This window comes from Tamandua tetradactyla, chromosome 7 (assembly GCF_023851605.1).
Source record: "Tamandua tetradactyla isolate mTamTet1 chromosome 7, mTamTet1.pri, whole genome shotgun sequence".
Lineage (NCBI taxonomy): Eukaryota > Metazoa > Chordata > Mammalia > Pilosa > Myrmecophagidae > Tamandua > Tamandua tetradactyla.
The window spans coordinates 129,365,420-129,375,597 of NC_135333.1; positions in this window are offsets into that span (position 1 = coordinate 129,365,420).

Consider the following 10,178-nt stretch of genomic DNA (forward strand, 5'->3'; position numbering starts at 1 on the left):
CTCCCCACTTAAAACCCTGGAATGCCTGACCACTGCATTGAGATTAAAATCTAAATTTCTCACTGGAGACAAGGGCCAACCTCATCTCCCCTCTATCTCTCTGATCCCACTTCACATCCCTGTCACCCTCTCTCCGCTACAATGGCTTCCCTCTGTCCCTCATGCCAATCTCATTAGAGACTTTACACTAACTTTTCCCTCTGCCTTGAAGACCCTTCCTTCAATCTTTCCAGGGTGAGCTTCTTTTATCATCATCATCTCAGAGAGCGCTACTGGGAAAATATTGTATGGTCTCTTTTAGAAAATACTTAAAGAAAAGTTGTGCCTAGATTGTAAGCTCTTATAGCAGTCACATTTAGTCCAGAGCTGTAATTGTTCTTTCTAGATTTTGAGAGGCTGTGCTGTATAGGTATAAGCTGGTATTTCCTTGGAACATTGAGTACCTGTGTGACACTTAAGACTCAGAGTAGGAGGTCTACATATCTGAAAGTCAGCATTGCCACATACAACAACTGTGAAAAAGAGACCAGGCTTCAATTAGAGATAAGAATGAAGCTGATAGGGCTGGGACTAAGGTAAATCAGAATACAGAGGTAAGGAGGACATTGTCTGCATTTTAGAAATTCACCTATGCAATGAGACCAAAGAAAGAGAGGCTTGTTTTGTCCAAAACCTAAATTTTCTATAGCACATAATCTAACTTAACCTGTCTGGATAGATCATTTAAACAACCCAAAGAAACAGAGCGCAGAAAGGGAGTGAGGGTTTGAAATTCTGTATAGCTTAATGTAACGCACAGATACATCCCAGAGTACTTTGAGCAGATAATTAAAAAGTACTGGCAAAGTCCCTTGAGGCATGGGAGAAAAAATATGGAACTATTTAGCTTTACCACCAGGGAAACCTCTGATATTGTATAATAGGCCAAGTCTTTGATCTTGAGGTTTGCTCTTGTGAAGCTTTTTTATGTAGTGGAAAGCTAAGCCTATCTATAGTTATGCTTAAGAGTTGCTTAAGAGGACCTCTTTTGTTGCTCAGACACGGCCTCTCTCTCTAAGCCCAGCTCTGCAAGTGAAATCATTACCCTTCCTACTATGTGGGACATGACATCCAGGGGTGAAAGTCTCCCTGGCCACGTGAGATATGACTCCCAGGATGAGCCTGGCCCTGGCAACATGGGATCAACAATACCTTTCTGACCAAATGAGGGTAAAGCATTTTAACAAAATAAGGTGTCAGTGGCTGAGAGAATTCCAATAGAGTCAAGAGGCTATTCTGGAGGCTATTCTTATGCAAGTTTCAGCTAGAAATTGCTGTTTACCATGCTTTGCCAAACCCTAACCAAAACCATTCATATTAACACTAAAGAACACTTAGAGCTCTATTTGAGATTCTACAAAAGTTTCATGCACTATGATTAATTTCTAGAAAACTACAATCTCCAGATGGGTTCCTAAGTCAGTTAATTCCCGAAACCAAGAGGGGCCAGCCTCTCCAGAACATCAACTAGTTCCATTTCCCTGTCCTATATTATCAACAGCCCTTTCCAACATGAAAAAGTTAGAATGGGCATAGTCCAAATACCCCTAAAGATTGGGAGAAAGCTCAAAGGAGAAGGAGGAGTTTTATAACAGAGAAGGTAGTATTTAATAAATAAGTATGACTGTTGAATCATTGTATTGATATTTCATTTGTTCGCCAGTGTCTTGGAGCAGCTAGAAGGAAAAACTCAAAATTGTGGAATTGTATCCCACATCAAACTCTGAAAATTGTATTATAACTACTTGTTACAATGTATTTTTAAATTTATCACTTTTTGTATGCATGTTATATTTCATAATAAAGAATGTTAAAAGTAGAATATATAGTACAAAATTTAATAGATACTAATGTAACTCTACCAATAATACTATGTTGTTTGTTATATTATCTAGAGGCTGATGTTCTAGCCATTTTCATTATAGTATTCATTTTGTGTCAATTTTACATCATATATCCAATGTCACACATTATAGTATTTCAAGCCACACTTATACTTTGGAATAATATATTATTTGAAGTAGAATCTCTCTGTTGAAGAACTGGTATTTGGACTTCACATCTTGTAAGTTATAATAACAGGTTTATAGATTTTCATTTTCATATGCCAGCATCTTATGATTAGACTAATTGTATTTTCTTAGGTAACTTCAGAATAAAGACTTTGGAATCTAAATCATTTCCCAACTATTTTTGAATGAAAACAATTGTTTCAAATTGCATTAAAATCTACCTTTTGGATTCTGTTGCATTAAGAAGTCAACTTTGTAGATTTAGCCAAGAAAGCTCCATTGGTTTCTACGGATTGCCTGGTAGCAAATATAATCTCATTTGAAAGCCATGATTTTCTCCTTTTACTTTCATCCATTTCCTACATTTTTAGTGAGCACAAAAGTTGAGGAGCACTATTGCTTTATGCTTTAGGCATATGCATAGGCAAAGTATTAGATTCTTGCACATGCCATTTGCCACCCATTTGTAACAATATGAAATAGAAATGTATTATCATTTAAATAATTTCTCCAAAAACACAATTTTCTAAGGCTGCACACTCTAATACCCAACACCATACTAAAATTCTTAAGGAAAAATAATCATTTAAGTTTTATGAAAGCGCTAAAAAGATACTCAAAATGATGAACACTAAGCATCACCCTTTGTGCATCTGTTATTACAACTGAATCATTTATCTTCTTCATCTATCAATAAAATTAGAATGGTATCTATTTTATTACACAAGAATGTCATTATAATAAACAAGAAATTATGTGACAGTTTGAACTCAATAAAATAAAGATATATTATAAATCAGAAGTGTTGCTATATCTTCAAAGATTCTCCCCTCAGAGGATGGATTTTAAGTCAGAAATACATTCCCGAGTGTGATCCTGGCTCCAACATATAATAGCTATTATGAATTGGTCAAGTTTCCTTAACAACTTGGAGCCACCTCAATGTCCAAATATGGATTATATGAATACTATTACATATTGGTAGGACTGTTATGAGACAGAAATACGATTTATATAAAGAATCAACACAAGGCTAGGCCATAGAGTAAACACTCAATGAACCAGAATTATTAATTCTATGAAACATAGCTTCCTGCCCAGGAGTGAGTGTGGAGGCTGGTGGGGGGAGTCTTTGAGCAACAAATAAAGTGCTAATGTACTTTAATTATAGGTAAAAAATGGAAGCCTCCTTAAGAAATGTATCCAAAGTCTATACAATTAAAAGGTAAGAATATAAGAATTTAGAAGTAACAGGCTAAAACTGGAAGCAGAGCTGATACAGAGAGTCTTCTGATGGCTCTACAAAATTAACAATGATACTGGGATAACAGCACACAGACATTGACTCTATGTAAAGGTGCAACATTCTGGAATTATTAAGTATAAGGACAAATACTCCTCAAATGTCTCTGTGTGTGGAAGAGTTAATTTATTAGTATTACTATGTATGTTTTTATAGTTTTATAGTATAAAATGTATTGTCCTGTTTACTGTTTCATTCAAACCTCTTATTAACTCTGAACTACCTCTGTAGATATTAGTATCCCCGGACTACATATTAGAATCTGAAAAAAATAAATCTGAAGCAAGTAATAAGTGTTAGAGGTTAGTCTTGAATCCAGATCTTCTGCCCACACTTCAATCCGCATTATGACAGTGATTGAACACTGCTTGGGCTGTTAGGGCTGGGTACCAACAACATGGTACATTTTACATGGCGGTACACATTCAAAAGACTAAAACACAGTGTTAGCTCTCAGGCACCTCAAAAAATAACTTCATTGCCATGATTCTGGAGAAAGGAAATACTATTGTAACTAAGCACCTGCCCCCTCAGGCTATAAAATGATCAAGTTTTAAACAGCACACCATTTATCATTTATAAACACTGCATTGTCTGGTGAAGAGTGAATTAAAACTGTCAGAGCTAAGCATGCTATGTCTACTAGATACCATCTTATTGAGATTAGACCTAATGGAACTGCTACACCAGAAGTAGCAACCTTATAGAGGATTACCAGATAAAATACAAGACACCAATTTAAATTGGAATTTATCTGGGTGTCCTGTAATTTTATTTGCCAAATGTGGCAACCAATATCCTATTAATTTGAATTTCAGATAAACAATGAATGATTATAAATCTCAAATATAGCATGGGACAAATAATATTGGTATCAAGTACTATTTACCAGAAATTTAACTGGACATCTTGTACTTTTAACTGCAACCCTATCCTAACTTTCAAATATATTATCTTAAGCAAGGAACTTACTTTAACGTCTATGTAGAAACATACTTTTCTAAGAGAAACAAGATTAGGATTTAATAGAGAATGGTTGGGATGAAAATAATGAAATCCTTTTATTTCTTTTTTTGGTTGGCTATTTTCTGCATACAGAGCCGGGAAAATATGGCTAAATAACACTTCAATTTCCCTATAGTTCTGCTAGCCAATTGAGACAATCCTGAATTGTATATTCAGATTTAAAATGTAGCAGATCTAGTATAATGTGGCAATAGAAGCCTGAATTTGAAAGTCAGACATCTGGGTCCAGCGTTGGCCATGAATGAGCTGTTAAAGGCAAGTTACTTAAATTCACAACTCAATTCCTTCTTCTATATGTACATAATAACATTAGTTGCCTTATATAGCTGTGGGGATGGCAGATGAGTTCATTTATGTAAAGTACTAAGCACAGATTCTGACAAATAATAAGCAATCTATAAATCTTAGCTAAGCACCAATGGTTATATAAATTCTCCTGTGACTAACTTCTTTACTCAACAAAGAATAGCAGTTGTTTGATTACCATATCTATCTCACAAGCACCAAAGGAATCAAGAAGACTACACGAAGAATATGTTTTCTGTCAGCATTTGTTTATCTGAGAATGTCTTACTCTCTCCTTAATTTCTGAAAGACAATTTTCCAGATACAGAATTCATGATTGGCAGTTTTTCTCCATCAGGACTTTAAACCATGCCTACATGGTTTCTGATGAAAAATCAGCTCTTAATCTTATTGAAGTTCCATGGTATGTGACATGTTGCTTCTCTCTTGTTGGCTTTCTTTATCTATGGCTGTGTTGGTTTGATAATAATATGTGGTGGTATAGATTCATTCGGGTTTAACCTGACTGGAGTTGTTGAGTTTCTTGGATGTATATAATCATGTCTTTGTTAAATTGGGGAAGGTTTCAGCCATTATTTCTTTGAATATTCTCTCTGCCCCTTTTTCTATTTCTTCTTCTGGGATTCCCAAAATGCATATATTTGTACACTAGATGGTGTACAGGTTCCTCAATTTCTGTATACATTTCTTCATTCTTTCTTCGTTCTGCTCCTCAGACTGAATAATGTCAATTATCTTACCTTCATGTTCTCTGATTCTTTATTCTGCCAACTCTGACCTGCTGAAGAACTCTGCCTAGGGAATTTTTAAAATTCTGTTTAAATTACAAATTAACAGAGACATGATTATATACATCCAAGAAACTCAACAGCTCCAATCAGGTTAAACCCGAATGCAGAAACAATTCTTGTTTCTAGAGAGTTTTCAGCAGATTCTTGAGAAGAGTGTTTCTGCCTGTTCTTCCTGGTTGTTTAAAGCTTATGGAACAGTGTCCTGAAGCATCTCACTCCAGCCCCTTGATTGGGGTGCTTCTGTTTTTGAGATGACTTTTCTTTGATTCAGGATTTGCCCTCTTGCTGCAATCTTTATTTTATGTTTATAGAGGCATTATTAACAATTGCCCATTGATAGAAGAAACTTAAGTGCCCATGAACAGATGAATAGATAAATAAAATGTAGTATATGCATACAATAGAATATTATTTACCCATAAAAAAGAAATGGAGTTCTGATAAATGCTACAACATGAGTAAATCTTGAAGGCATCATGATGAGTGAAGTGAGCAACTCAAAGGGACAACTACTGTATGATTTCACTTACATGAAATAACTGGAATAAGCAAATCCAAGGATTTAAAAACCAGAATATAGTTTCCCAGGGGCTGACGGATGAGGGTGGGTGGGTAGAAAATGGGAGTTAATGCTTAGTTGGTTCAAAATATCTGTTTGGGATGGTGGGAAAATTTTGGTAATGGATGGTGTGATGGTGGAAGCACAACATTGCAAACATAGTTAACACCGATGAACCATATATTTGAATGTGGTTAAAAGAAGAAATTTTAGCATGTTAAGTGTTCCTAGAATAAAACTTTTAACAATCATAGGACTGCACAACACAAATAGTGAACCCTATTATAAATTATGAACTAGAGTCAATAGTAGAATTATAATAATAATATCATTTCATCAACTGTAACAAAGGTACTATATATAAAGCAAAGTGTTAATAATAGAGAAAACTGCATGTGTGAGTACAATATATGGAAACTCTGTATTTTCTGTATGATTTTTCTGTAGCCTACAATTTCTCAAATAAATAGTCAAGGAAACCTGTCCCACCCAAAATAATTATCAAAAGTTAGAAATTTGTTCTTACCCTTCTACCCTCTGACAGCAATGATACTTTATCACGAAATGGCTGGAAACTTGTGATTGGAGACTGTGCAAATAACCTGCAATTATTCACCTCTCAATGCTACAGAGATAGTTATAGTTCACAACTGTTGGACTGAGCATTATTAAATAGAGTAAGAAAGGAAGTGTCAATTTATATGTACCCTTATACAATTTGTGTGTGTATATGTATATATACACCCTTATAGCTTAAGCAATTGAAAACTTAACCAATTAATAATCAAGTCAGCAACCACTATGTGCTATAAACCTTAGCCTGCAGAAGACTGTCTGTAATATATTGTTTTCTGGTTTGTTCCTTTTGCAACCAGAATGCAGCTTCTTTTTAAATCTAACTTTTCACTCTTTCTAATATATAAGGCTTCTTTTTATGAATAAAATCAATCCTGTAGCATATATTACTTGTACCTTATCTTTGCCATCAGCTACCCTAACATTTTCCTTATGGATTAATTTTGTTTTCCCAAAGAGCAAGTAAGGTCTGGGAGTATGCAATCAAACTGTATAGTGGCAGACAAGCAGTTAAATGTATAATTTTGAGAAATTTCCTGAATGCTGAGATTTATTAGATTGCAGAATTATGTCCCAAGGTGGTGCCAGAAGTCTACTACCTGGGGCTCTTAGAGAAATGCTCCAAAACACACCCTACATTAGGGGGGAGCAGGGCTGACTTAAACTATGGCCATTGTCATTTCGTATTTGCTGAAAGCCTACTGACCTTATTTTTCCCATTTCCTACTCTCTTACTTCAATTGTGAGGAACACAAATTCAAGACACATCACAAAACAACTGTGCCAGTTTTGCTACAATGTAACGAATACTCCCTGAGTTAACAAATTTCTTGTCACGTACATTGAACATGAAAGTGCTTTCTAAACTGTAAAGTATTCTACAAATGAGACTTATTACAAAATCATGTTAAAATTGGTAATACGGCAAGAGTCATAATGGGAACAGGTTTGCCCATCAGCTTCATTATATCACTTACATTTATTTTCTTTATGGCACTTTCTGGTATTTGAAAGTACGGTATTTATCTATTTGTTTACTTATCATCCCTCTCTCCCACTACTAGACTGCAAACTGTATAAGAGTATGTACCTAGGCTCTCTATTCCACTATTTTATCCCCAGCACTTCTAATACTTCTTGTCATGGAGTAGACATTAAATAAATACTTGTGGAATAAACGAACTACTAAGCAGAAAAAGACATATATATATACATATATATTTTATATATCATTTGTATTTGAGGACTGGCTACATAACATGATCATTCACCTTTTCTTTAATGTCTCCACCCCTTATAGGCAATAGGATGCTTTCAAATGGTATTTACCTTATATGCGAATCATATCTTTGTAACCAGATTCCAAGTTCCTTGAGAAACCGTATGCTATAGTTCCATTTCCCCACAAAGTATCTGGCCCTTGCATGGTGCCTTTCCATTCATGATTACATTTAATATGCATGCCCATGATACTGGCAGATATACCACCCTCCTTGCTGGGACAAGGCAGCAAGCTCAGAGAAGTTAAATACCTTGTTCAAGGTCACAGTTAGTATAAAGCAGAGCCAGAACCCTAAATCAGGTCTTCAAATTCCAGGTCTAAAGTTCCTTCCAGTAAATTTAAGATAATGAAAACAATAAGGCCAATATGATATTTCCATATTGTAAAGTAGAATATTTTAAATTAATTCCTATGAAATTTCTTTTCTAGGCTGGAAGGAGCCAGGTAGCTAAGCGAAAGAAAGGCTCAATTTCACCCTCTAATTCACCTCTAGCAAACACTCAGCTCTAACCTTTTGATGGCATGTGCAAATATAAGCCCTGTGTTTCCATATTTTTCCATTTTTTTTTCATGAAAAACCAAAATCCAGAATGATATCTGAAATCTATTTTAAAGTAGTCTCAATAAATTAACTTTTTAAGTCAATTTTTTTTTTTTTTTTTGGCACTCTGCATGCCAAATACAGTCAGTACAGACAATGTGTGGCCTCTGATCTAGGCCATCACATTTCTGGTTAGCTTTCAGAGTAGACAGCACTTTCCAGTCATGGATTATACAAACTCTGCTTGATTTGGATCCAGAAAAAAAGCAGCAAGAAAGCAGATAAAGATAAAAGTGACCTTAAATGAATCTGTTATTTTCCCTGTGCTTTTAATTAACACTATTGAAAAATGTGCCTAGAGTAATGGGCTTCAAAGGAATGCTTTTATATCAAATAACTGTGCTTACAGGAATATTTTAATGTCCTAGATCTGATGATGTCCGGTATACAAATGCAAACTCTGTGAATTTAAAGCTAAGCTTGCTCTCCCTAGGAGAATTCAAGTGCTGAAAACAAGATATTCATTCTTGCAAGAACAAGATCTGATATGTTTCCACTCTATACTTTAGCAGTGACACATAACAATTACAATTGAGAATGAGAGAAAGAAAAAGACCTACTGAAAAGCAGATGTCTTCAGATAGAAGTAGCAATCACAGCATCTGCACTTTGGCATAGGGTGGAAAATACTGAAGGAAAATAATAAAGACCAAGGTATAAAAATACCAAGGAAGTCAGCTGGCTGTTTTCAGCTGGTAAGAACAAAAACTACAGAGTACAAAAGGATACTTAGAAGACTTTGGTAAATGTTTGAAGCCTCAAATAGCTTATGGTTCAGACAAACTGGAAAATGGAGGCAAAGGAAGTAAGCAGAGAATAAAACAGCTATACTTAGTTTATTCCCTATCACATTGAAAGTTGGAACTTGCTCAAATTCAGATTCTTCATCTAAGCTCAATGCTCTTGCTTCTGTAGTTGTACCATCTTTCAGATGCCAAAGGCATTTCAGTTTATTAAATATACAACTTTCTTGAAAGCATCTTTAAAGATTCCTAACTTCACTGCTCTGGCCAACGTTCCATTCTATGTTTATATATTCCAGCCACTACACGAGAACACAGAAAGAGCACAGGACTTGGAGTAAGAATACTTGGATCCAAGTCTTGGTCACCTGCTACTGTTTAGATAGATGATTTCTTGAATCACTTAAACTCTCTGACCCTCAGTTGTATTTTCTGTAGAATAATGACAATAATATCTGGTTTAACAGTCTCATAGGGTTTGTTGAGAAGGTCAAAAGAGATAATCTACGTGAAAGCATATTTTGTTTTAATTCTAATAATATATTGTCTAACGAGTCAAAGCTTCATCATTCAATGAACCTACAGGCTCATCAATCATTCAACAATTATTAAACATCTACTGCTACACTAAATACTGGTGGTATTGCTGTAAAAATGACAGACAAGGTCCCTGCACACATGGAATCAAACTTCTAATTAGGGTTGTAAATTTTTAATCTCAGGTTTCATAGTAACACAGTAAACAAAAGTTCATCTTTCAGTTAATAAATAGATTATAAACAAGTTTGTGATAATGTATTGCTTGTTGTCCATTAATTTCCATGAATAAAAGAATGTAATGGGGCATCTTAATTAAATTCAGAAAGAAAGCCTGAAATCACATTTGCCATCTATATGCCATTGTTCCATAGAAATTACCAAGCAGTCACCACAGACACTT